Genomic DNA, 23782 nt, shown 5'->3' on the forward strand with positions numbered 1-23782 from the left:
GGACTACATGGGACTAACATGGGTCACAAAAGACTTTGGAGAGGATCGCAAATGGATGAAAACTGAGGAAAGATGCACAAGTTTCCGCCCGGTCTCGAACCGGGGACCTTTCGCGTGTGAGGCGAACGTGATAACCACTACACTACGGAAACTTGTTCTTAGCAAACAACAGAAAATCCGTGCACACCCACGCACACTCAAAACGAGGACACGCCTTTATGATGTCAAATGAGCATTTTGGCTCATGAACTAGTTGATATGCTTAAAGGCGAATCCGCACAAGTGGCACAAGGGTAGCTGACTTACCATTTCAAAGAACGACACGTCGACTCCAATGAATCATGGGACTTCTTGGGACATTGGGACTACATGGGACTAACATGGGTCACAAAAGACTTTGGAGAGGATCGCAAATGGATGAAAACTGAGGAAAGATGCACAAGTTTCCGCCCGGTCTCGAACCGGGGACCTTTCGCGTGTTAGGCGAACGTGATAACCACTACACTACGGAAACTGACGACTCTAGAACGACAGAAACCCAGTGCACACCCAAACACACAGTAACAAGGAAACAGAACGAGGACACGCCTTTACAACTTAACATGGGCATTTTCGGCTCATGAACTAGTTGATACTCTGCTTCAGCAAGTAGCCACAAAGGAGATTGTCTAAAGCGACTTCGGGCACTCCCTGCCCTGCATGTTTTAGACCTGATCGGACCCATACCAAGCTCTACAGAAGCCAGAAAACGTCGACTCCAATGAATGGCACCAGGGAAGCTTCTTAGGGACATTCAAGGAAGGACTACGACTCCAGTGAACTCATAACTGTCGAGAACGCATCGACTTATTTACGAGACGATCGCGAGCTGATAAAAGGACACAATGTTTCCGCCCGGTCTCGAACCGGGGACCTTTCGCGTGTTGAGGCGAACGTGATAACCACTACACTACGGAAACTTGTTCTTAGCAAACAACAGAAAATCCGTGCACACCCACGCACACACAAAACGAGGACACGCCTTTGTACAATGTCAAATGAGCATTTTGGCTCATGAACTAGTTGATATGCTTAGCAAGGCGAATCCGCACAAGTGGCACAAGGGTAGCTGACTTACCATTTCAAAGAACGACACGTCGACTCCAATGAATCATGGGACTTCTTGGGACATTGGGACTACATGGGACTAACATGGGTCACAAAAGACTTTGGAGAGGATCGCAAATGGATGAAAACTGAGGAAAGATGCACAAGTTTCCGCCCGGTCTCGAACCGGGGACCTTTCGCGTGTGAGGCGAACGTGATAACCACTACACTACGGAAACTTCTTCTTAGCAAAAAACAGAAAATCCGTGCACACCCACGCACACACAAACGAGGACACGCCTTTATGATGTCAAATGAGCATTTTGGCTCATGAACAACAGAAACCCAGTGCACACCCAAACACACAGTAACAAGGAAAAACGAGGACACCGCCTTTATGATGTCAACATGAGCATTTTCGGCTCATGAACTAGTTGATATGCTTAAAGGCAATCCTAGCCACAAGTGAGATTGTCTAAGGGTAGCGACTTACGGGCCTCCCTGCCCTGCATGTTTTAGACCTGATCGGACCCTTACCAAGCTCTACAGAAGCCATGGGAACACGTGGCACCATTGGAAGCTAACTAGCATCAAGGAAGGACTAACCGATGGGTCACAGTGAACTCATAACTGTTGAGAACGCATCGATTATTTACGAGACGATCGCGAGCTGATAAAAGGGCACAATGTTTCCGCCCGGTCTCGAACCGGGGACCTTTCGCGTGTTGAGGCGAACGTGATAACCACTACACTACAGAAACTTGTTCTTAGCAAACAACAGAAAATCCGTGCACACCCACGCACACACAAAACGAGGACACGCCTTTATGATGTCAAATGAGCATTTTGGCTCATGAACTAGTTGATATGCTTAAAGGCGAATCCGCACAAGTGGCACAAGGGTAGCTGACTTACCATTTCAAAGAACGACACGTCGACTCCAATGAATCATGGGACTTCTTGGGACATTGGGACTACATGGGACTAACATGGGTCACAAAAGACTTTGGAGAGGATCGCAAATGGATGAAAACTGAGGAAAGATGCACAAGTTTCCGCCCGGTCTCGAACCGGGGACCTTTCGCGTGTGAGGCGAACGTGATAACCACTACACTACGGAAACTTCTTCTTAGCAAACAACAGAAAATCCGTGCACACCCACGCACACACAAAACGAGGACACGCCTTTATGATGTCAAATGAGCATTTTGGCTCATGAACTAGTTGATATGCTTAAAGGCGAATCCGCACAAGTGGCACAAGGGTAGCTGACTTACCATTTCAAATGAACGACACGTCGACTCCAATGAATCATGGGACTTCTTGGGACATTGGGACTACATGGGACTAACATGGGTCACAAAAGACTTTGGAGAGGATCGCAAATGGATGAAAACTGAGGAAAGATGCACAAGTTTCCGCCCGGTCTCGAACCGGGGACCTTTCGCGTGTTAGGCGAACGTGATAACCACTACACTACGGAAACTTGACGACTCTTAGAACGACAGAAACCCAGTGCACACACAAACACACAGTAACAAGGAAACAGAACGAGGACACGCCATTTACAACTTAACATGGGCATTTTCGGCTCATGAACTAGTTGATACTCTGCTTCAGCAAGGTAGCCACAAAGGAGATTGTCTAAAGCGACTTCGGGCCTCCCTGCCCTGCATGTTTTAGACCTGATCGGACCCTTACCAAGCTCTACAGAAGCCAGAAAACGACCGAACACGTGGCACCAGGGAAGCTAACTTAGCGCTTCAAGGAAGGACAAACCGACTCCAGTGAACTCATAACTGTCGAGAACGCATCGATTATTTACGCGACGATCGCGAGCTGATAAATGGACACATGTTTCCGCCCGGTCTCGAACCGGGGACCTTTCGCGTGTTGAAGCGAACGTGATAACCACTACACTACGGAAACTTGTTCTTAGCAAACAACAGAAAATCCGTCCACACCCACGCACACACAAAACGAGGACACGCCTTTATGATGTCAAATGAGCATTTTGGCTCATGAACTAGTTGATATGCTTAAAGGCAAATCCGCACAAGTGGCACAAGGGTAGCTGACTTACCATTTCAAAGAACGACACGTCGACTCCAATGAATCATGGGACTTCTTGGGACATTGGGACTACATGGGACTAACATGGGTCACAAAAGACTTTGGAGAGGATCGCAAATGGATGAAAACTGAGGAAAGATGCACAAGTTTCCGCCCGGTCTCGAACCGGGGACCTTTCGCGTGTGAGGCGAACGTGATAACCACTACACTACGGAAACTTCTTCTTAGCAAACAACAGAAAATCCGTGCACACCCACGCACACTCAAAACGAGGACACGCCTTTATGATGTCAAATGAGCATTTTGGCTCATGAACTAGTTGATATGCTTAAAGGCGAATCCGCACCAGTGGCACAAGGGTAGCTGACTTACCATTTCAATGAACGACACGTCGACTCCAATGAATCATGGGACTTCTTGGGACATTGGGACTACATGGGACTAACATGGGTCACAAAAGACTTTGGAGAGGATCGCAAATGGATGAAAACTGAGGAAAGATGCACAAGTTTCCGCCCGGTCTCGAACCGGGGACCTTTCGCGTGTTAGGCGAACGTGATAACCACTACACTACGGAAACTGACGACTCTAGAACGACAGAATCCAGTGCACACCCAAACACACAGTAACAAGGAAACAGAACGAGGACACGCCATTTATGACTGTCAACATGGGCATTTTGGCTCATGAACTAGTTGATACTCTGCTTCAGCAAGGTAGCCACAAAGGAGATGTCTAAAGCGACTTCGGGCCTCCCTGCCCTGCATGTTTTAGACCTGATCGGACCCTTACCAAGCTCTACAGAAGCCAGAAAACGACCGAACACGTGGCACCAGGGAAGCTAACTTAGCGCTTCAAGGAAGGACAAACCGACTCCAGTGAACTCATAACTGGGTCGAGAACGCATCGATTATTTACGCGAGAGGATCGCGAGCTGATAAAAGGACACAATGTTTCCGCCCGGTCTCGAACCGGGGACCTTTCGCGTGTTGAAGCGAACGTGATAACCACTACACTACGGAAACTTGTTCTTAGCAAACAACAGAAAATCCTGTCCACACCCACGCACACACAAAACGAGGACACGCCTTTATGATGTCAAATGAGCATTTTGGCTCATGAACTAGTTGATATGCTTAAAGGCGAATCCGCACAAGTGGCACAAGGGTAGCTGACTTACCATTTCAAAGAACGACACGTCGACTCCAATGAATCATGGGACTTCTTGGGACATTGGGACTACATGGGACTAACATGGGTCACAAAAGACTTTGGAGAGGATCGCAAATGGATGAAAACTGAGGAAAGATGCACAAGTTTCCGCCCGGTCTCGAACCGGGGACCTTTCGCGTGTGAGGCGAACGTGATAACCACTACACTACGGAAACTTGTTCTTAGCAAACAACAGAAAATCCGTGCACACCCACGCACACACAAAACGAGGACACGCCTTTATGATGTCAAATGAGCATTTTGGCTCATGAACTAGTTGATATGCTTAAAGGCGAATCCGCACAAGTGGCACAAGGGTAGCTGACTTACCATTTCAAAGAACGACACGTCGACTCCAATGAATCATGGGACTTCTTGGGACATTGGGACTACATGGGACTAACATGGGTCACAAAAGACTTTGGAGAGGATCGCAAATGGATGAAAACTGAGGAAAGATGCACAAGTTTCCGCCCGGTCTCGAACCGGGGACCTTTCGCGTGTTAGGCGAACGTGATAACCACTACACTACGGAAACTTCTTCTTAGCAAACAACAGAAAATCCGTGCACACCCACGCACACTCAAAACGAGGACACGCCTTTATGATGTCAAATGAGCATTTTGGCTCATGAACTAGTTGATATGCTTAAAGGCGAATCCGCACAAGTGGCACAAGGGTAGCTGACTTACCATTTCAAAGAACGACACGTCGACTCCAATGAATCATGGGACTTCTTGGGACATTGGGACTACATGGGACTAACATGGGTCACAAAAGACTTTGGAGAGGATCGCAAATGGATGAAAACTGAGGAAAGATGCACAAGTTTCCGCCCGGTCTCGAACCGGGGACCTTTCGCGTGTTGAGGCGAACGTGATAACCACTACACTACGGAAACTTGTTCTTAGCAAACAACAGAAAATCCGTGCACACCCACGCACACTCAAAACGAGGACACGCCTTTATGATGTCAAATGAGCATTTTGGCTCATGAACTAGTTGATATGCTTAAAGGCGAATCCGCACAAGTGGCACAAGGGTAGCTGACTTACCATTTCAAAGAACGACACGTCGACTCCAATGAATCATGGGACTTCTTGGGACATTGGGACTACATGGGACTAACATGGGTCACAAAAGACTTTGGAGAGGATCGCAAATGGATGAAAACTGAGGAAAGATGCACAAGTTTCCGCCCGGTCTCGAACCGGGGACCTTTCGCGTGTGAGGCGAACGTGATAACCACTACACTACGGAAACTTGACGACTCTTAGAACGACAGAAACCCAGTGCACACACAAACACACAGTAACAAGGAAACAGAACGAGGACACGCCTTTATGACTTAACATGAGCATTTTCGGCTCATGAACTAGTTGATACTCTGCTTCAGCAAGGTAGCCACAAGGAGATTGTCTAAAGCGACTTCGGGCCTCCCTGCCCTGCATGTTTTAGACCTGATCGGACTACCAAGCTCTACAGAAGCCAGAAAACGACCAAACACGTGGCACCAGGGAAGCTAACTTAGCGCTTCAAGGAAGGACAAACCGACTCCAGTGAACTCATAACTGTCGAGAACGCATCGATTATTTACGAGACGATCGCGAGCTGATAAAAGGACACAATGTTTCCGCCCGGTCTCGAACCGGGGACCTTTCGCGTGTTGAGGCGAACGTGATAACCACTACACTACGGAAACTTGTTCTTAGCAAACAACAGAAAATCCGTGCACACCCACGCACACACAAAACGAGGACACGCCTTTGTGATGTCAAATGAGCATTTTGGCTCATGAACTAGTTGATATGCTTAAAGGCGAATCCGCACAAGTGGCACAAGGGTAGCTGACTTACCATTTCAAAGAACGACACGTCGACTCCAATGAATCATGGGACTTCTTGGGACATTGGGACTACATGGGACTAACATGGGTCACAAAAGACTTTGGAGAGGATCGCAAATGGATGAAAACTGAGGAAAGATGCACAAGTTTCCGCCCGGTCTCGAACCGGGGACCTTTCGCGTGTTGAGGCGAACGTGATAACCACTACACTACGGAAACTTGTTCTTAGCAAACAACAGAAAATCCGTGCACACCCACGCACACACAAAACGAGGACACGCCTTTATGATGTCAAATGAGCATTTTGGCTCATGAACTAGTTGATATGCTTAAAGGCGAATCCGCACAAGTGGCACAAGGGTAGCTGACTTACCATTTCAAAGAACGACACGTCGACTCCAATGAATCATGGGACTTCTTGGGACATTGGGACTACATGGGACTAACATGGGTCACAAAAGACTTTGGAGAGGATCGCAAATGGATGAAAACTGAGGAAAGATGCACAAGTTTCCGCCCGGTCTCGAACCGGGGACCTTTCGCGTGTTGAGGCGAACGTGATAACCACTACACTACGGAAACTTGTTCTTAGCAAACAACAGAAAATCCGTGCACACCCACGCACACTCAAAACGAGGACACGCCTTTATGATGTCAAATGAGCATTTTGGCTCATGAACTAGTTGATATGCTTAAAGGCGAATCCGCACAAGTGGCACAAGGGTAGCTGACTTACCATTTCAAAGAACGACACGTCGACTCCAATGAATCATGGGACTTCTTGGGACATTGGGACTACATGGGACTAACATGGGTCACAAAAGACTTTGGAGAGGATCGCAAATGGATGAAAACTGAGGAAAGATGCACAAGTTTCCGCCCGGTCTCGAACCGGGGACCTTTCGCGTGTTAGGCGAACGTGATAACCACTACACTACGGAAACTTGACGACTCTTAGAACGACAGAAACCCAGTGCACACACAAACACACAGTAACAAGGAAACAGAACGAGGACACGCCATTTACAACTTAACATGGGCATTTTCGGCTCATGAACTAGTTGATACTCTGCTTCAGCAAGGTAGCCACAAAGGAGATTGTCTAAAGCGACTTCGGGCCTCCCTGCCCTGCATGTTTTAGACCTGACTTCGGACCCATACCAAGCTCTACAGAAGCCAGAAAACGACCAAACACGTGGCACCAGGGAAGCTAACTTAGCGCTTCAAGGAAGGACAAACCGACTCCAGTGAACTCATAACTGTCGAGAACGCATCGATTATTTACGAGACGATCGCGAGCTGATAAAAGGACACATGTTTCCGCCCGGTCTCGAACCGGGGACCTTTCGCGTGTTGAGGCGAACGAGATAACCACTACACTACGGAAACTTGTTCTTAGCAAACAACAGAAAATCCGTGCACACCCACGCACACACAAAACGAGGACACGCCTTTATGATGTCAAATGAGCATTTTGGCTCATGAACTAGTTGATATGCTTAAAGGCGAATCCGCACAAGTGGCACAAGGGTAGCTGACTTACCATTTCAAAGAACGACACGTCGACTCCAATGAATCATGGGACTTCTTGGGACATTGGGACTACATGGGACTAACATGGGTCACAAAAGACTTTGGAGAGGATCGCAAATGGATGAAAACTGAGGAAAGATGCACAAGTTTCCGCCCGGTCTCGAACCGGGGACCTTTCGCGTGTTGAGGCGAACGTGATAACCACTACACTACGGAAACTTCTTCTTAGCAAACAACAGAAAATCCGTGCACACCCACGCACACTCAAAACGAGGACACGCCTTTATGATGTCAAATGAGCATTTTGGCTCATGAACTAGTTGATATGCTTAAAGGCGAATCCGCACAAGTGGCACAAGGGTAGCTGACTTACCATTTCAAAGAACGACACGTCGACTCCAATGAATCATGGGACTTCTTGGGACATTGGGACTACATGGGACTAACATGGGTCACAAAAGACTTTGGAGAGGATCGCAAATGGATGAAAACTGAGGAAAGATGCACAAGTTTCCGCCCGGTCTCGAACCGGGGACCTTTCGCGTGTGAGGCGAACGTGATAACCACTACACTACGGAAACTTGTTCTTAGCAAACAACAGAAAATCCGTGCACACCCACGCACACTCAAAACGAGGACACGCCTTTATGATGTCAAATGAGCATTTTGGCTCATGAACTAGTTGATATGCTTAAAGGCGAATCCGCACAAGTGGCACAAGGGTAGCTGACTTACCATTTCAAAGAACGACACGTCGACTCCAATGAATCATGGGACTTCTTGGGACATTGGGACTACATGGGACTAACATGGGTCACAAAAGACTTTGGAGAGGATCGCAAATGGATGAAAACTGAGGAAAGATGCACAAGTTTCCGCCCGGTCTCGAACCGGGGACCTTTCGCGTGTTAGGCGAACGTGATAACCACTACACTACGGAAACTGACGACTCTAGCAAACGACAGAAACCCAGTGCACACACAAACACACAGTAACAAGGAAACAGAACGAGGACACGCCTTTATGATGTCAACATGAGCATTTTCGGCTCATGAACTAGTTGATATGCTTAAAGGCGAAGGTCCGCCACAAGGAGATTGTCTAAAGCGACTTCGGGCCTCCCTGCCCTGCATGTTTTAGACCTGATCGGACCCATACCAAGCTCTACAGAAGCCAGAAAACGACCGAACACGTGGACTACATGGGAAGCTAACATGGGTCAAGGAAGGACAAACCGACTCCAGTGAACTCATAACTGTCGAGAAGGATCGATTATTTACGAGACGATCGCGAGCTGATAAAAGGACACAAGTTTCCGCCCGGTCTCGAACCGGGGACCTTTCGCGTGTTGAGGCGAACGTGATAACCACTACACTACGGAAACTTGTTCTTAGCAAACAACAGAAAATCCGTGCACACCCACGCACACACAAAACGAGGACACGCCTTTATGATGTCAAATGAGCATTTTGGCTCATGAACTAGTTGATATGCTTAAAGGCGAATCCGCACAAGTGGCACAAGGGTAGCTGACTTACCATTTCAAAGAACGACACGTCGACTCCAATGAATCATGGGACTTCTTGGGACATTGGGACTACATGGGACTAACATGGGTCACAAAAGACTTTGGAGAGGATCGCAAATGGATGAAAACTGAGGAAAGATGCACAAGTTTCCGCCCGGTCTCGAACCGGGGACCTTTCGCGTGTGAGGCGAACGTGATAACCACTACACTACGGAAACTTGTTCTTAGCAAACAACAGAAAATCCGTGCACACCCACGCACACTCAAAACGAGGACACGCCTTTATGATGTCAAATGAGCATTTTGGCTCATGAACTAGTTGATATGCTTAAAGGCGAATCCGCACAAGTGGCACAAGGGTAGCTGACTTACCATTTCAAAGAACGACACGTCGACTCCAATGAATCATGGGACTTCTTGGGACATTGGGACTACATGGGACTAACATGGGTCACAAAAGACTTTGGAGAGGATCGCAAATGGATGAAAACTGAGGAAAGATGCACAAGTTTCCGCCCGGTCTCGAACCGGGGACCTTTCGCGTGTTAGAGGCGAACGTGATAACCACTACACTACGGAAACTTGTTCTTAGCAAACAACAGAAAATCCGTGCACACCCACGCACACTCAAAACGAGGACACGCCTTTATGATGTCAAATGAGCATTTTGGCTCATGAACTAGTTGATATGCTTAAAGGCGAATCCGCACAAGTGGCACAAGGGTAGCTGACTTACCATTTCAAAGAACGACACGTCGACTCCAATGAATCATGGGACTTCTTGGGACATTGGGACTACATGGGACTAACATGGGTCACAAAAGACTTTGGAGAGGATCGCAAATGGATGAAAACTGAGGAAAGATGCACAAGTTTCCGCCCGGTCTCGAACCGGGGACCTTTCGCGTGTTAGGCGAACGTGATAACCACTACACTACGGAAACTGACGACTCTAGAACGACAGAAACCCAGTGCACACACAAACACACAGTAACAAGGAAACAGAACGAGGACACGCATTTACAACTTAACATGGGCATTTCGGCTCATGAACTAGTTGATACTCTGCTTCAGCAAGGTAGCCACAAAGGAGATTGTCTAAAGCGACTTCGGGCCTCCCTGCCCTGCATGTTTTAGACCTGATCGGACCCATACCAAGCTCTACAGAAGCCAGAAAACGACCAAACACGTGGCACCAGGGAAGCTAACTTAGCGCTTCAAGGAAGGACAAACCGACTCCAGTGAACTCATAACTGTCGAGAACGCATCGATTATTTACGAGACGATCGCGAGCTGATAAAAGGACACATGTTTCCGCCCGGTCTCCGAACCGGGGACCTTTCGCGTGTGAGGCGAACGAGATAACCACTACACTACGGAAACTTGTTCTTAGCAAACAACAGAAAATCCGTGCACACCCACGCACACACAAAACGAGGACACGCCTTTATGATGTCAAATGAGCATTTTGGCTCATGAACTAGTTGATATGCTTAAAGGCGAATCCGCACAAGTGGCACAAGGGTAGCTGACTTACCATTTCAAAGAACGACACGTCGACTCCAATGAATCATGGGACTTCTTGGGACATTGGGACTACATGGGACTAACATGGGTCACAAAAGACTTTGGAGAGGATCGCAAATGGATGAAAACTGAGGAAAGATGCACAAGTTTCCGCCCGGTCTCGAACCGGGGACCTTTCGCGTGTTGAGGCGAACGTGATAACCACTACACTACGGAAACTTGTTCTTAGCAAACAACAGAAAATCCGTGCACACCCACGCACACTCAAAACGAGGACACGCCTTTATGATGTCAAATGAGCATTTTGGCTCATGAACTAGTTGATATGCTTAAAGGCGAATCCGCACAAGTGGCACAAGGGTAGCTGACTTACCATTTCAAAGAACGACACGTCGACTCCAATGAATCATGGGACTTCTTGGGACATTGGGACTACATGGGACTAACATGGGTCACAAAAGACTTTGGAGAGGATCGCAAATGGATGAAAACTGAGGAAAGATGCACAAGTTTCCGACCGGTCTCGAACCGGGGACCTTTCGCGTGTTTGGCGAACGTGATAACCACTACACTACGGAAACTTGACTCTTAGAACGACAGAAAATCCAGTGCACACACAAACACACAGTAACAAGGAAACAGAACGAGGACACGCCTTTTACAACTTAACAAATGAGCATTTTCGGCTCATGAACTAGTTGATACTCTGCTTCAGCAAGGTAGCCACAAAGGAGATTGTCTAAAGCGACTTCGGGCCTCCCTGCCCTGCATGTTTTAGACCTGATCGGACCCATACCAAGCTCTACAGAAGCCAGAAAACGACCGAACACGTGGCACCAGGGAAGCTAACTTAGCGCTTCAAGGAAGGACAAACCGACTCCAGTGAACTCATAACTGTCGAGAACGCATCGATTATTTACGAGACGATCGCGAGCTGATAAAAGGACACATGTTTCCGCCCGGTCTCGAACCGGGGACCTTTCGCGTGTTGAGGCGAACGGTGATAACCACTACACTACGGAAACTTGTTCTTAGCAAACAACAGAAAATCCGTGCACACCCACGCACACACAAAACGAGGACACGCCTTTATGATGTCAAATGAGCATTTTGGCTCATGAACTAGTTGATATGCTTAAAGGCGAATCCGCACAAGTGGCACAAGGGTAGCTGACTTACCATTTCAAAGAACGACACGTCGACTCCAATGAATCATGGGACTTCTTGGGACATTGGGACTACATGGGACTAACATGGGTCACAAAAGACTTTGGAGAGGATCGCAAATGGATGAAAACTGAGGAAAGATGCACAAGTTTCCGCCCGGTCTCGAACCGGGGACCTTTCGCGTGTTAGGCGAACGTGATAACCACTACACTACGGAAACTGACGACTCTAGAACGACAGAAATCCGTGCACACACAAACACGCACAGTAACAAGGAAACAAAACGAGGACACGCCTTTATGATGTCAACATGAGCATTTTCGGCTCATGAACTAGTTGATACTGCTTAAAGGCGAATCCGCACAAGTGGCACAAGGGTAGCTGACTTACCGGGCCTCCCTGCCCTGCATGTTTTAGACCTGATCGGACACGTCGACTCCAATGAATCACGTGGAGGGAAGCTAACTTGGGACATTCAAGGAAGGACTAACCGACTCCAGTGAACTCATACACTGGGTCGAGAACGCATCGATTATTTACGCGACGATCGCGAGCTGATAAAAGGACACAATGTTTCCGCCCGGTCTCGAACCGGGGACCTTTCGCGTGTTGAGGCGAACGTGATAACCACTACACTACGGAAACTTGTTCTTAGCAAACAACAGAAAATCCGTGCACACCCACGCACACTCAAAACGAGGACACGCCTTTATGATGTCAAATGAGCATTTTGGCTCATGAACTAGTTGATATGCTTAAAGGCGAATCCGCACAAGTGGCACAAGGGTAGCTGACTTACCATTTCAAAGAACGACACGTCGACTCCAATGAATCATGGGACTTCTTGGGACATTGGGACTACATGGGACTAACATGGGTCACAAAAGACTTTGGAGAGGATCGCAAATGGATGAAAACTGAGGAAAGATGCACAAGTTTCCGCCCGGTCTCGAACCGGGGACCTTTCGCGTGTGAGGCGAACGTGATAACCACTACACTACGGAAACTTGTTCTTAGCAAACAACAGAAAATCCGTGCACACCCACGCACACTCAAAACGAGGACACGCCTTTATGATGTCAAATGAGCATTTTGGCTCATGAACTAGTTGATATGCTTAAAGGCGAATCCGCACAAGTGGCACAAGGGTAGCTGACTTACCATTTCAAAGAACGACACGTCGACTCCAATGAATCATGGGACTTCTTGGGACATTGGGACTACATGGGACTAACATGGGTCACAAAAGACTTTGGAGAGGATCGCAAATGGATGAAAACTGAGGAAAGATGCACAAGTTTCCGACCGGTCTCGAACCGGGGACCTTTCGCGTGTGAGGCGAACGTGATAACCACTACACTACGGAAACTTGACGACTCTAGAACGACAGAAACCCAGTGCACACACAAACACACAGTAACAAGGAAACAGAACGAGGACACGCATTTATGATGTCAACATGAGCATTTTCGGCTCATGAACTAGTTGATATGCTTAAAGGCGAATCCGCACAAGTGGCACAAGGGTAGCGACTTCGGGCCTCCCTGCCCTGCATGTTTTAGACCTGATCGACCCATACCAAGCTCTACAGAAGCCAGAAAACGACTTCTTGGGACATTGGGACTACATGGGAAGCTAACATGGGTCACAAAAAGTGAACTTTGGAGAACGCAAATCGATGAACGAGACGATCGCGAGCTGATAAAAGGACACATGTTTCCGCCCGGTCTCCAACCGGGGACCTTTCGCGTGTTGAGGCGAACGTGATAACCACTACACTACGGAAACTTGTTCTTAGCAAACAACAGAAAATCCGTGCACACCCACGCACACACAAAACGAGGACACGCCTTTATGATGTCAAATGAGCATTTTGGCTCATGAACTAGTTGATATGCTTAAAGGCGAATCCGCACAAGTGGCACAAGGGTAGCTGACTTACCATTTCAAAGAACGACACGTCGACTCCAATGAATCATGGGACTTCTTGGGACATTGGGACTACATGGGACTAACATGGGTCACAAAAGACTTTGGAGAGGATCGCAAATGGATGAAAACTGAGGAAAGATGCACAAGTTTCCGCCCGGTCTCGAACCGGGGACCTTTCGCGTGTGAGGCGAACGTGATAACCACTACACTACGGAAACTTGTTCTTAGCAAACAACAGAAAATCCGTGCACACCCACGCACACACACAAAACGAGGACACGCCTTTATGATGTCAAATGAGCATTTTGGCTCATGAACTAGTTGATATGCTTAAAGGCGAATCCGCACAAGTGGCACAAGGGTAGCTGACTTACCATTTCAAAGAACGACACGTCGACTCCAATGAATCATGGGACTTCTTGGGACATTGGGACTACATGGGACTAACATGGGTCACAAAAGACTTTGGAGAGGATCGCAAATGGATGAAAACTGAGGAAAGATGCACAAGTTTCCGACCGGTCTCGAACCGGGGACCTTTCGCGTGTTAGGCGAACGTGATAACCACTACACTACGGAAACTGACGACTCTAGAACGACAGAAACCCAGTGCACACACAAACACACAGTAACAAGGAAACAGAACGAGGACACGCATTTACAACTTAACATGGGCATTTCGGCTCATGAACTAGTTGATACTCTGCTTCAGCAAGGTAGCCACAAAGGAGATTGTCTAAAGCGACTTCGGGCCTCCCTGCCCTGCATGTTTTAGACCTGATCGGACCCATACCAAGCTCTACAGAAGCCAGAAAACGACCGAACACGTGGCACCAGGGAAGCTAACTTAGCGCTTCAAGGAAGGACAAACCGACTCCAGTGAACTCATAACTGTCGAGAACGCATCGATTATTTACGAGACGATCGCGAGCTGATAAAAGGACACATGTTTCCGCCCGGTCTCGAACCGGGGACCTTTCGCGTGTGAGGCGAACGTGATAACCACTACACTACGGAAACTTGTTCTTAGCAAACAACAGAAAATCCGTGCACACCCACGCACACACAAAACGAGGACACGCCTTTGTGATGTCAAATGAGCATTTTGGCTCATGAACTAGTTGATATGCTTAAAGGCGAATCCGCACAAGTGGCACAAGGGTAGCTGACTTACCATTTCAAAGAACGACACGTCGACTCCAATGAATCATGGGACTTCTTGGGACATTGGGACTACATGGGACTAACATGGGTCACAAAAGACTTTGGAGAGGATCGCAAATGGATGAAAACTGAGGAAAGATGCACAAGTTTCCGCCCGGTCTCGAACCGGGGACCTTTCGCGTGTGAGGCGAACGTGATAACCACTACACTACGGAAACTTGTTCTTAGCAAACAACAGAAAATCCGTGCACACCCACGCACACTCAAAACGAGGACACGCCTTTATGATGTCAAATGAGCATTTTGGCTCATGAACTAGTTGATATGCTTAAAGGCGAATCCGCACAAGTGGCACAAGGGTAGCTGACTTACCATTTCAAAGAACGACACGTCGACTCCAATGAATCATGGGACTTCTTGGGACATTGGGACTACATGGGACTAACATGGGTCACAAAAGACTTTGGAGAGGATCGCAAATGGATGAAAACTGAGGAAAGATGCACAAGTTTCCGCCCGGTCTCGAACCGGGGACCTTTCGCGTGTTAGGCGAACGTGATAACCACTACACTACGGAAACTGACGACTCTAGAACGACAGAAACCCAGTGCACACACAAACACACAGTAACAAGGAAACAGAACGAGGACACGCATTTACAACTTAACATGGGCATTTCGGCTCATGAACTAGTTGATACTCTGCTTCAGCAAGGTAGCCACAAAGGAGATTGTCTAAAGCGACTTCGGGCCTCCCTGCCCTGCATGTTTTAGACCTGATCGGACCCATACCAAGCTCTACAGAAGCCAGAAAACGACCGAACACGTGGCACCAGGGAAGCTAACTTAGCGCTTCAAGGAAGGACAAACCGACTCCAGTGAACTCATAACTGTCGAGAACGCATCGATTATTTACGAGACGATCGCGAGCTGATAAAAGGACACATGTTTCCGCCCGGTCTCCAACCGGGGACCTTTCGCGTGTGAGGCGAACGTGATAACCACTACACTACGGAAACTTGTTCTTAGCAAACAACAGAAAATCCGTGCACACCCACGCACACTCAAAACGAGGACACGCCTTTATGATGTCAAATGAGCATTTTGGCTCATGAACTAGTTGATATGCTTAAAGGCGAATCCGCACAAGTGGCACAAGGGTAGCTGACTTACCATTTCAAAGAACGACACGTCGACTCCAATGAATCATGGGACTTCTTGGGACATTGGGACTACATGGGACTAACATGGGTCACAAAAGACTTTGGAGAGGATCGCAAATGGATGAAAACTGAGGAAAGATGCACAAGTTTCCGCCCGGTCTCGAACCGGGGACCTTTCGCGTATTAGGCGAACGTGATAACCACTACACTACGGAAACTTGACGACTCTTAGAACGACAGAAAACCCAGTGCACACACAAACACACAGTAACAAGGAAACAGAACGAGGACACGCATTTACAACTTAACATGGGCATTTTCGGCTCATGAACTAGTTGATACTCTGCTTCAGCAAGGTAGCCACAAAGGAGATTGTCTAAAGCGACTTCGGGCCTCCCTGCCCTGCATGTTTTAGACCTGATCGGACCCATACCAAGCTCTACAGAAGCCAGAAAACGACCGAACACGTGGCACCAGGGAAGCTAACTTAGCGCTTCAAGGAAGGACAAACCGACTCCAGTGAACTCATAACTGTCGAGAACGCATCGATTATTTACGAGACGATCGCGAGCTGATAAAAGGACACAATGTTTCCGCCCGGTCTCCAACCGGGGACCTTTCGCGTGTGAGGCGAACGTGATAACCACTACACTACGGAAACTAGTTCTTAGCAAACAACAGAAAATCCGTGCACACCCACGCACACTCAAAACGAGGACACGCCTTTATGATGTCAAATGAGCATTTTGGCTCATGAACTAGTTGATATGCTTAAAGGCGAATCCGCACAAGTGGCACAAGGGTAGCTGACTTACCATTTCAAAGAACGACACGTCGACTCCAATGAATCATGGGACTTCTTGGGACATTGGGACTACATGGGACTAACATGGGTCACAAAAGACTTTGGAGAGGATCGCAAATGGATGAAAACTGAGGAAAGATGCACAAGTTTCCGACCGGTCTCGAACCGGGGACCTTTCGCGTATTAGGCGAACGTGATAACCACTACACTACGGAAACTGACGACTCTAGAACGACAGAAACCCAGTGCACACACAAACACACAGTAACAAGGAAACAGAACGAGGACACGCATTTACAACTTAACATGGGCATTTCGGCTCATGAACTAGTTGATACTCTGCTTCAGCAAGGTAGCCATAAAGGAGATTGTCTAAAGCGACTTCGGGCCTCCCTGCCCTGCATGTTTTAGACCTGATCGGACCCATACCAAGCTCTACAGAAGCCAGAAAACGACCGAACACGTGGCACCAGGGAAGCTAACTTAGCGCTTCAAGGAAGGACAAACCGACTCCAGTGAACTCATAACTGTCGAGAACGCATCGATTATTTACGAGACGATCGCGAGCTGATAAAAGGACACATGTTTCCGCCCGGTCTCGAACCGGGGACCTTTCGCGTGTGAGGCGAACGTGATAACCACTACACTACGGAAACTTGTTCTTAGCAAACAACAGAAAATCCGTCCACACCCACGCACACACAAAACGAGGACACGCCTTTATGATGTCAAATGAGCATTTTGGCTCATGAACTAGTTGATATGCTTAAAGGCGAATCCGCACAAGTGGCACAAGGGTAGCTGACTTACCATTTCAAAGAACGACACGTCGACTCCAATGAATCATGGGACTTCTTGGGACATTGGGACTACATGGGACTAACATGGGTCACAAAAGACTTTGGAGAGGATCGCAAATGGATGAAAACTGAGGAAAGATGCACAAGTTTCCGCCCGGTCTCAAACCGGGGACCTTTCGCGTGTGAGGCGAACGTGATAACCACTACACTACGGAAACTTCTTCTTAGCAAACAACAGAAAATCCGTGCACACCCACGCACACTCAAAACGAGGACACGCCTTTATGATGTCAAATGAGTATTTTGGCTCATGAACTAGTTGATATGCTTAAAGGCGAATCCGCACAAGTGGCACAAGGGTAGCTGACTTACCATTTCAAAGAACGACACGTCGACTCCAATGAATCATGGGACTTCTTGGGACATTGGGACTACATGGGACTAACATGGGTCACAAAAGACTTTGGAGAGGATCGCAAATGGATGAAAACTGAGGAAAGATGCACAAGTTTCCGACCGGTCTCGAACCGGGGACCTTTCGCGTGTTAGGCGAACGTGATAACCACTACACTACGGAAACTGACGACTCTAGAACGACAGAAACCCAGTGCACACACAAACACACAGTAACAAGGAAACAGAACGAGGACACGCATTTACAACTTAACATGGGCATTTCGGCTCATGAACTAGTTGATACTCTGCTTCAGCAAGGTAGCCACAAAGGAGATTGTCTAAAGCGACTTCGGGCCTCCCTGCCCTGCATGTTTTAGACCTGATCGGACCCATACCAAGCTCTACAGAAGCCAGAAAACGACCGAACACGTGGCACCAGGGAAGCTAACTTAGCGCTTCAAGGAAGGACAAACCGACTCCAGTGAACTCATAACTGTCGAGAACGCATCGATTATTTACGAGACGATCGCGAGCTGATAAAAGGACACATGTTTCCGCCCGGTCTCCAACCGGGGACCTTTCGCGTGTGAGGCGAACGAGATAACCACTACACTACGGAAACTTGTTCTTAGCAAACAACAGAAAATCCGTGCACACCCACGCACACTCAAAACGAGGACACGCCTTTATGATGTCAAATGAGCATTTTGGCTCATGAACTAGTTGATATGCTTAAAGGCGAATCCGCACAAGTGGCACAAGGGTAGCTGACTTACCATTTCAAAGAACGACACGTCGACTCCAATGAATCATGGGACTTCTTGGGACATTGGGACTACATGGGACTAACATGGGTCACAAAAGACTTTGGAGAGGATCGCAAATGGATGAAAACTGAGGAAAGATGCACAAGTTTCCGCCCGGTCTCGAACCGGGGACCTTTCGCGTATTAGGCGAACGTGATAACCACTACACTACGGAAACTGACGACTCTAGAACGACAGAAACCCAGTGCACACACAAACACACAGTAACAAGGAAACAGAACGAGGACACGCATTTACAACTTAACATGGGCATTTCGGCTCATGAACTAGTTGATACTCTGCTTCAGCAAGGTAGCCACAAAGGAGATTGTCTAAAGCGACTTCGGGCCTCCCTGCCCTGCATGTTTTAGACCTGATCGGACCCATACCAAGCTCTACAGAAGCCAGAAAACGACCGAACACGTGGCACCAGGGAAGCTAACTTAGCGCTTCAAGGAAGGACAAACCGACTCCAGTGAACTCATAACTGTCGAGAACGCATCGATTATTTACGAGACGATCGCGAGCTGATAAAAGGACACATGTTTCCGCCCGGTCTCCAACCGGGGACCTTTCGCGTGTGAGGCGAACGTGATAACCACTACACTACGGAAACTTGTTCTTAGCAAACAACAGAAAATCCGTTAGGGTTAGGGTTAGGGTTAGGGTTAGGGTTAGGGTTAGGGTTAGGGTTAGGGTTAGGGTTAGGGTTAGGGTTAGGGTTAGGGTTAGGGTTAGGGTTAGGGTTAGGGTTAGGGTTAGGGTTAGGGTTAGGGTTAGGGTTAGGGTTAGGGTTAGGGTTAGGGTTAGGGTTAGGGTTAGGGTTAGGGTTAGGGTTAGGGTTAGGGTTAGGGTTAGGGTTAGGGTTAGGGTTAGGGTTAGGGTTAGGGTTAGGGTTAGGGTTAGGGTTAGGGTTAGGGTTAGGGTTAGGGTTAGGGTTAGGGTTAGGGTTAGGGTTAGGGTTAGGGTTAGGGTTAGGGTTAGGGTTAGGGTTAGGGTTAGGGTTAGGGTTAGGGTTAGGGTTAGGGTTAGGGTTAGGGTTAGGGTTAGGGTTAGGGTTAGGGTTAGGGTTAGGGTTAGGGTTAGGGTTAGGGTTAGGGTTAGGGTTAGGGTTAGGGTTAGGGTTAGGGTTAGGGTTAGGGTTAGGGTTAGGGTTAGGGTTAGGGTTAGGGTTAGGGTTAGGGTTAGGGTTAGGGTTAGGGTTAGGGTTAGGGTTAGGGTTAGGGTTAGGGTTAGGGTTAGGGTTAGGGTTAGGGTTAGGGTTAGGGTTAGGGTTAGGGTTAGGGTTAGGGTTAGGGTTAGGGTTAGGGTTAGGGTTAGGGTTAGGGTTAGGGTTAGGGTTAGGGTTAGGGTTAGGGTTAGGGTTAGGGTTAGGGTTAGGGTTAGGGTTAGGGTTAGGGTTAGGGTTAGGGTTAGGGTTAGGGTTAGGGTTAGGGTTAGGGTTAGGGTTAGGGTTAGGGTTAGGGTTAGGGTTAGGGTTAGGGTTAGGGTTAGGGTTAGGGTTAGGGTTAGGGTTAGGGTTAGGGTTAGGGTTAGGGTTAGGGTTAGGGTTAGGGTTAGGGTTAGGGTTAGGGTTAGGGTTAGGGTTAGGGTTAGGGTTAGGGTTAGGGTTAGGGTTAGGGTTAGGGTTAGGGTTAGGGTTAGGGTTAGGGTTAGGGTTAGGGTTAGGGTTAGGGTTAGGGTTAGGGTTAGGGTTAGGGTTAGGGTTAGGGTTAGGGTTAGGGTTAGGGTTAGGGTTAGGGTTAGGGTTAGGGTTAGGGTTAGGGTTAGGGTTAGGGTCAGGGTCAGGGTCAGGGTCAGGGTCAGGGTCAGGGTCAGGGTCAGGGTCAGGGTCAGGGTCAGGGTCAGGGTCAGGGTCAGGGTCAGGGTCAGGGTCAGGGTCAGGGTCAGGGTCAGGGTCAGGGTCAGGGTCAGGGTCAGGGTCAGGGTCAGGGTCAGGGTCAGGGTCAGGGTCAGGGTCAGGGTCAGGGTCAGGGTCAGGGTCAGGGTCAGGGTCAGGGTCAGGGTCAGGGTCAGGGTCAGGGTCAGGGTCAGGGTCAGGGTCAGGGTCAGGGTCAGGGTCAGGGTCAGGGTCAGGGTCAGGGTCAGGGTCAGGGTCAGGGTCAGGGTCAGGGTCAGGGTCAGGGTCAGGGTCAGGGTTAGGGTTAGGGTTAGGGTTAGGGTTAGGGTTAGGGTTAGGGTTAGGGTTAGGGTTAGGGTTAGGGTTAGGGTTAGGGTTAGGGTTAGGGTTAGGGTTAGGGTTAGGGTTAGGGTTAGGGTTAGGGTTAGGGTTAGGGTTAGGGTTAGGGTTAGGGTTAGGGTTAGGGTTAGGGTTAGGGTTAGGGTTAGGGTTAGGGTTAGGGTTAGGGTTAGGGTTAGGGTTAGGGTTAGGGTTAGGGTTAGGGTTAGGGTTAGGGTTAGGGTTAGGGTTAGGGTTAGGGTTAGGGTTAGGGTTAGGGTTAGGGTTAGGGTTAGGGTTAGGGTTAGGGTTAGGGTTAGGGTTAGGGTTAGGGTTAGGGTTAGGGTTAGGGTTAGGGTTAGGGTTAGGGTTAGGGTTAGGGTTAGGGTTAGGGTTAGGGTTAGGGTTAGGGTTAGGGTTAGGGTTAGGGTTAGGGTTAGGGTTAGGGTTAGGGTTAGGGTTAGGGTTAGGGTTAGGGTTAGGGTTAGGGTTAGGGTTAGGGTTAGGGTTAGGGTTAGGGTTAGGGTTAGGGTTAGGGTTAGGGTTAGGGTTAGGGTTAGGGTTAGGGTTAGGGTTAGGGTTAGGGTTAGGGTTAGGGTTAGGGTTAGGGTTAGGGTTAGGGTTAGGGTTAGGGTTAGGGTTAGGGTTAGGGTTAGGGTTAGGGTTAGGGTTAGGGTTAGGGTTAGGGTTAGGGTTAGGGTTAGGGTTAGGGTTAGGGTTAGGGTTAGGGTTAGGGTTAGGGTTAGGGTTAGGGTTAGGGTTAGGGTTAGGGTTAGGGTTAGGGTTAGGGTTAGGGTTAGGGTTAGGGTTAGGGTTAGGGTTAGGGTTAGGGTTAGGGTTAGGGTTAGGGTTAGGGTTAGGGTTAGGGTTAGGGTTAGGGTTAGGGTTAGGGTTAGGGTTAGGGTTAGGGTTAGGGTTAGGGTTAGGGTTAGGGTTAGGGTTAGGGTTAGGGTTAGGGTTAGGGTTAGGGTTAGGGTTAGGGTTAGGGTTAGGGTTAGGGTTAGGGTTAGGGTTAGGGTTAGGGTTAGGGTTAGGGTTAGGGTTAGGGTTAGGGTTAGGGTTAGGGTTAGGGTTAGGGTTAGGGTTAGGGTTAGGGTTAGGGTTAGGGTTAGGGTTAGGGTTAGGGTTAGGGTTAGGGTTAGGGTTAGGGTTAGGGTTAGGGTTAGGGTTAGGGTTAGGGTTAGGGTTAGGGTTAGGGTTAGGGTTAGGGTTAGGGTTAGGGTTAGGGTTAGGGTTAGGGTTAGGGTTAGGGTTAGGGTTAGGGTTAGGGTTAGGGTTAGGGTTAGGGTTAGGGTTAGGGTTAGGGTTAGGGTTAGGGTTAGGGTTAGGGTTAGGGTTAGGGTTAGGGTTAGGGTTAGGGTTAGGGTTAGGGTTAGGGTTAGGGTTAGGGTTAGGGTTAGGGTTAGGGTTAGGGTTAGGGTTAGGGTTAGGGTTAGGGTTAGGGTTAGGGTTAGGGTTAGGGTTAGGGTTAGGGTTAGGGTTAGGGTTAGGGTTAGGGTTAGGGTTAGGGTTAGGGTTAGGGTTAGGGTTAGGGTTAGGGTTAGGGTTAGGGTTAGGGTTAGGGTTAGGGTTAGGGTTAGGGTTAGGGTTAGGGTTAGGGTTAGGGTTAGGGTTAGGGTTAGGGTTAGGGTTAGGGTTAGGGTTAGGGTTAGGGTTAGGGTTAGGGTTAGGGTTAGGGTTAGGGTTAGGGTTAGGGTTAGGGTTAGGGTTAGGGTTAGGGTTAGGGTTAGGGTTAGGGTTAGGGTTAGGGTTAGGGTTAGGGTTAGGGTTAGGGTTAGGGTTAGGGTTAGGGTTAGGGTTAGGGTTAGGGTTAGGGTTAGGGTTAGGGTTAGGGTTAGGGTTAGGGTTAGGGTTAGGGTTAGGGTTAGGGTTAGGGTTAGGGTTAGGGTTAGGGTTAGGGTTAGGGTTAGGGTTAGGGTTAGGGTTAGGGTTAGGGTTAGGGTTAGGGTTAGGGTTAGGGTTAGGGTTAGGGTTAGGGTTAGGGTTAGGGTTAGGGTTAGGGTTAGGGTTAGGGTTAGGGTTAGGGTTAGGGTTAGGGTTAGGGTTAGGGTTAGGGTTAGGGTTAGGGTTAGGGTTAGGGTTAGGGTTAGGGTTAGGGTTAGGGTTAGGGTTAGGGTTAGGGTTAGGGTTAGGGTTAGGGTTAGGGTTAGGGTTAGGGTTAGGGTTAGGGTTAGGGTTAGGGTTAGGGTTAGGGTTAGGGTTAGGGTTAGGGTTAGGGTTAGGGTTAGGGTTAGGGTTAGGGTTAGGGTTAGGGTTAGGGTTAGGGTTAGGGTTAGGGTTAGGGTTAGGGTTAGGGTTAGGGTTAGGGTTAGGGTTAGGGTTAGGGTTAGGGTTAGGGTTAGGGTTAGGGTTAGGGTTAGGGTTAGGGTTAGGGTTAGGGTTAGGGTTAGGGTTAGGGTTAGGGTTAGGGTTAGGGTTAGGGTTAGGGTTAGGGTTAGGGTTAGGGTTAGGGTTAGGGTTAGGGTTAGGGTTAGGGTTAGGGTTAGGGTTAGGGTTAGGGTTAGGGTTAGGGTTAGGGTTAGGGTTAGGGTTAGGGTTAGGGTTAGGGTTAGGGTTAGGGTTAGGGTTAGGGTTAGGGTTAGGGTTA

General features: G+C 48.5%; 35 non-coding genes across 35 annotated transcripts; all 35 read right to left on the reverse strand.

Annotated features, from left to right (window-relative positions):
- Window positions 1–79: 79 nt before the first annotated feature.
- Window positions 80–152, reverse strand: trnav-cac (transfer RNA valine (anticodon CAC)). Its single transcript has one exon. It is a non-coding gene; the product is annotated as a tRNA-Val (tRNA).
- Window positions 153–441: 289 nt separating this feature from the next.
- On the reverse strand, window positions 442–514 carry trnav-aac (transfer RNA valine (anticodon AAC)). Its single transcript has one exon. It is a non-coding gene; the product is annotated as a tRNA-Val (tRNA).
- Window positions 515–1252: 738 nt separating this feature from the next.
- On the reverse strand, window positions 1253–1325 carry trnav-cac (transfer RNA valine (anticodon CAC)). The gene has a single exon. It is a non-coding gene; the product is annotated as a tRNA-Val (tRNA).
- Window positions 1326–2136: 811 nt separating this feature from the next.
- trnav-cac (transfer RNA valine (anticodon CAC)) lies at window positions 2137–2209 on the reverse strand. Its single transcript has one exon. It is a non-coding gene; the product is annotated as a tRNA-Val (tRNA).
- Window positions 2210–2499: 290 nt separating this feature from the next.
- trnav-aac (transfer RNA valine (anticodon AAC)) lies at window positions 2500–2572 on the reverse strand. The gene has a single exon. It is a non-coding gene; the product is annotated as a tRNA-Val (tRNA).
- A 732-nt stretch (window positions 2573–3304) lies between these two features.
- trnav-cac (transfer RNA valine (anticodon CAC)) lies at window positions 3305–3377 on the reverse strand. The gene has a single exon. It is a non-coding gene; the product is annotated as a tRNA-Val (tRNA).
- A 289-nt stretch (window positions 3378–3666) lies between these two features.
- Window positions 3667–3739, reverse strand: trnav-aac (transfer RNA valine (anticodon AAC)). Its single transcript has one exon. It is a non-coding gene; the product is annotated as a tRNA-Val (tRNA).
- Window positions 3740–4474: 735 nt separating this feature from the next.
- trnav-cac (transfer RNA valine (anticodon CAC)) lies at window positions 4475–4547 on the reverse strand. The gene has a single exon. It is a non-coding gene; the product is annotated as a tRNA-Val (tRNA).
- A 289-nt stretch (window positions 4548–4836) lies between these two features.
- Window positions 4837–4909, reverse strand: trnav-aac (transfer RNA valine (anticodon AAC)). The gene has a single exon. It is a non-coding gene; the product is annotated as a tRNA-Val (tRNA).
- A 652-nt stretch (window positions 4910–5561) lies between these two features.
- On the reverse strand, window positions 5562–5634 carry trnav-cac (transfer RNA valine (anticodon CAC)). Its single transcript has one exon. It is a non-coding gene; the product is annotated as a tRNA-Val (tRNA).
- A 1454-nt stretch (window positions 5635–7088) lies between these two features.
- On the reverse strand, window positions 7089–7161 carry trnav-aac (transfer RNA valine (anticodon AAC)). Its single transcript has one exon. It is a non-coding gene; the product is annotated as a tRNA-Val (tRNA).
- Window positions 7162–8258: 1097 nt separating this feature from the next.
- Window positions 8259–8331, reverse strand: trnav-cac (transfer RNA valine (anticodon CAC)). The gene has a single exon. It is a non-coding gene; the product is annotated as a tRNA-Val (tRNA).
- A 289-nt stretch (window positions 8332–8620) lies between these two features.
- trnav-aac (transfer RNA valine (anticodon AAC)) lies at window positions 8621–8693 on the reverse strand. The gene has a single exon. It is a non-coding gene; the product is annotated as a tRNA-Val (tRNA).
- A 730-nt stretch (window positions 8694–9423) lies between these two features.
- Window positions 9424–9496, reverse strand: trnav-cac (transfer RNA valine (anticodon CAC)). Its single transcript has one exon. It is a non-coding gene; the product is annotated as a tRNA-Val (tRNA).
- Window positions 9497–10149: 653 nt separating this feature from the next.
- On the reverse strand, window positions 10150–10222 carry trnav-aac (transfer RNA valine (anticodon AAC)). The gene has a single exon. It is a non-coding gene; the product is annotated as a tRNA-Val (tRNA).
- Window positions 10223–10587: 365 nt separating this feature from the next.
- trnav-cac (transfer RNA valine (anticodon CAC)) lies at window positions 10588–10661 on the reverse strand. Its single transcript has one exon. It is a non-coding gene; the product is annotated as a tRNA-Val (tRNA).
- A 652-nt stretch (window positions 10662–11313) lies between these two features.
- trnav-aac (transfer RNA valine (anticodon AAC)) lies at window positions 11314–11386 on the reverse strand. Its single transcript has one exon. It is a non-coding gene; the product is annotated as a tRNA-Val (tRNA).
- A 733-nt stretch (window positions 11387–12119) lies between these two features.
- Window positions 12120–12192, reverse strand: trnav-aac (transfer RNA valine (anticodon AAC)). The gene has a single exon. It is a non-coding gene; the product is annotated as a tRNA-Val (tRNA).
- Window positions 12193–12906: 714 nt separating this feature from the next.
- On the reverse strand, window positions 12907–12979 carry trnav-cac (transfer RNA valine (anticodon CAC)). The gene has a single exon. It is a non-coding gene; the product is annotated as a tRNA-Val (tRNA).
- A 289-nt stretch (window positions 12980–13268) lies between these two features.
- Window positions 13269–13341, reverse strand: trnav-cac (transfer RNA valine (anticodon CAC)). Its single transcript has one exon. It is a non-coding gene; the product is annotated as a tRNA-Val (tRNA).
- Window positions 13342–14049: 708 nt separating this feature from the next.
- trnav-cac (transfer RNA valine (anticodon CAC)) lies at window positions 14050–14122 on the reverse strand. Its single transcript has one exon. It is a non-coding gene; the product is annotated as a tRNA-Val (tRNA).
- Window positions 14123–14413: 291 nt separating this feature from the next.
- Window positions 14414–14486, reverse strand: trnav-aac (transfer RNA valine (anticodon AAC)). Its single transcript has one exon. It is a non-coding gene; the product is annotated as a tRNA-Val (tRNA).
- Window positions 14487–14851: 365 nt separating this feature from the next.
- trnav-cac (transfer RNA valine (anticodon CAC)) lies at window positions 14852–14924 on the reverse strand. Its single transcript has one exon. It is a non-coding gene; the product is annotated as a tRNA-Val (tRNA).
- A 289-nt stretch (window positions 14925–15213) lies between these two features.
- Window positions 15214–15286, reverse strand: trnav-cac (transfer RNA valine (anticodon CAC)). Its single transcript has one exon. It is a non-coding gene; the product is annotated as a tRNA-Val (tRNA).
- A 289-nt stretch (window positions 15287–15575) lies between these two features.
- Window positions 15576–15648, reverse strand: trnav-aac (transfer RNA valine (anticodon AAC)). The gene has a single exon. It is a non-coding gene; the product is annotated as a tRNA-Val (tRNA).
- Window positions 15649–16013: 365 nt separating this feature from the next.
- Window positions 16014–16086, reverse strand: trnav-cac (transfer RNA valine (anticodon CAC)). Its single transcript has one exon. It is a non-coding gene; the product is annotated as a tRNA-Val (tRNA).
- Window positions 16087–16375: 289 nt separating this feature from the next.
- On the reverse strand, window positions 16376–16448 carry trnai-aau (transfer RNA isoleucine (anticodon AAU)). Its single transcript has one exon. It is a non-coding gene; the product is annotated as a tRNA-Ile (tRNA).
- A 370-nt stretch (window positions 16449–16818) lies between these two features.
- Window positions 16819–16891, reverse strand: trnav-cac (transfer RNA valine (anticodon CAC)). Its single transcript has one exon. It is a non-coding gene; the product is annotated as a tRNA-Val (tRNA).
- Window positions 16892–17180: 289 nt separating this feature from the next.
- Window positions 17181–17253, reverse strand: trnai-aau (transfer RNA isoleucine (anticodon AAU)). Its single transcript has one exon. It is a non-coding gene; the product is annotated as a tRNA-Ile (tRNA).
- Window positions 17254–17618: 365 nt separating this feature from the next.
- trnav-cac (transfer RNA valine (anticodon CAC)) lies at window positions 17619–17691 on the reverse strand. Its single transcript has one exon. It is a non-coding gene; the product is annotated as a tRNA-Val (tRNA).
- A 289-nt stretch (window positions 17692–17980) lies between these two features.
- On the reverse strand, window positions 17981–18053 carry trnav-cac (transfer RNA valine (anticodon CAC)). Its single transcript has one exon. It is a non-coding gene; the product is annotated as a tRNA-Val (tRNA).
- Window positions 18054–18342: 289 nt separating this feature from the next.
- On the reverse strand, window positions 18343–18415 carry trnav-aac (transfer RNA valine (anticodon AAC)). Its single transcript has one exon. It is a non-coding gene; the product is annotated as a tRNA-Val (tRNA).
- A 365-nt stretch (window positions 18416–18780) lies between these two features.
- Window positions 18781–18853, reverse strand: trnav-cac (transfer RNA valine (anticodon CAC)). Its single transcript has one exon. It is a non-coding gene; the product is annotated as a tRNA-Val (tRNA).
- Window positions 18854–19142: 289 nt separating this feature from the next.
- Window positions 19143–19215, reverse strand: trnai-aau (transfer RNA isoleucine (anticodon AAU)). Its single transcript has one exon. It is a non-coding gene; the product is annotated as a tRNA-Ile (tRNA).
- A 365-nt stretch (window positions 19216–19580) lies between these two features.
- On the reverse strand, window positions 19581–19653 carry trnav-cac (transfer RNA valine (anticodon CAC)). Its single transcript has one exon. It is a non-coding gene; the product is annotated as a tRNA-Val (tRNA).
- Between the last annotated feature and the right edge of the window lie 4129 nt (window positions 19654–23782).

The sequence above is a fragment of the Hypomesus nipponensis genome, chromosome 9 (genome assembly GCF_054491055.1).
Source record: "Hypomesus nipponensis isolate SF chromosome 9, ASM5449105v1, whole genome shotgun sequence".
Taxonomy (NCBI): domain Eukaryota; kingdom Metazoa; phylum Chordata; class Actinopteri; order Osmeriformes; family Osmeridae; genus Hypomesus; species Hypomesus nipponensis.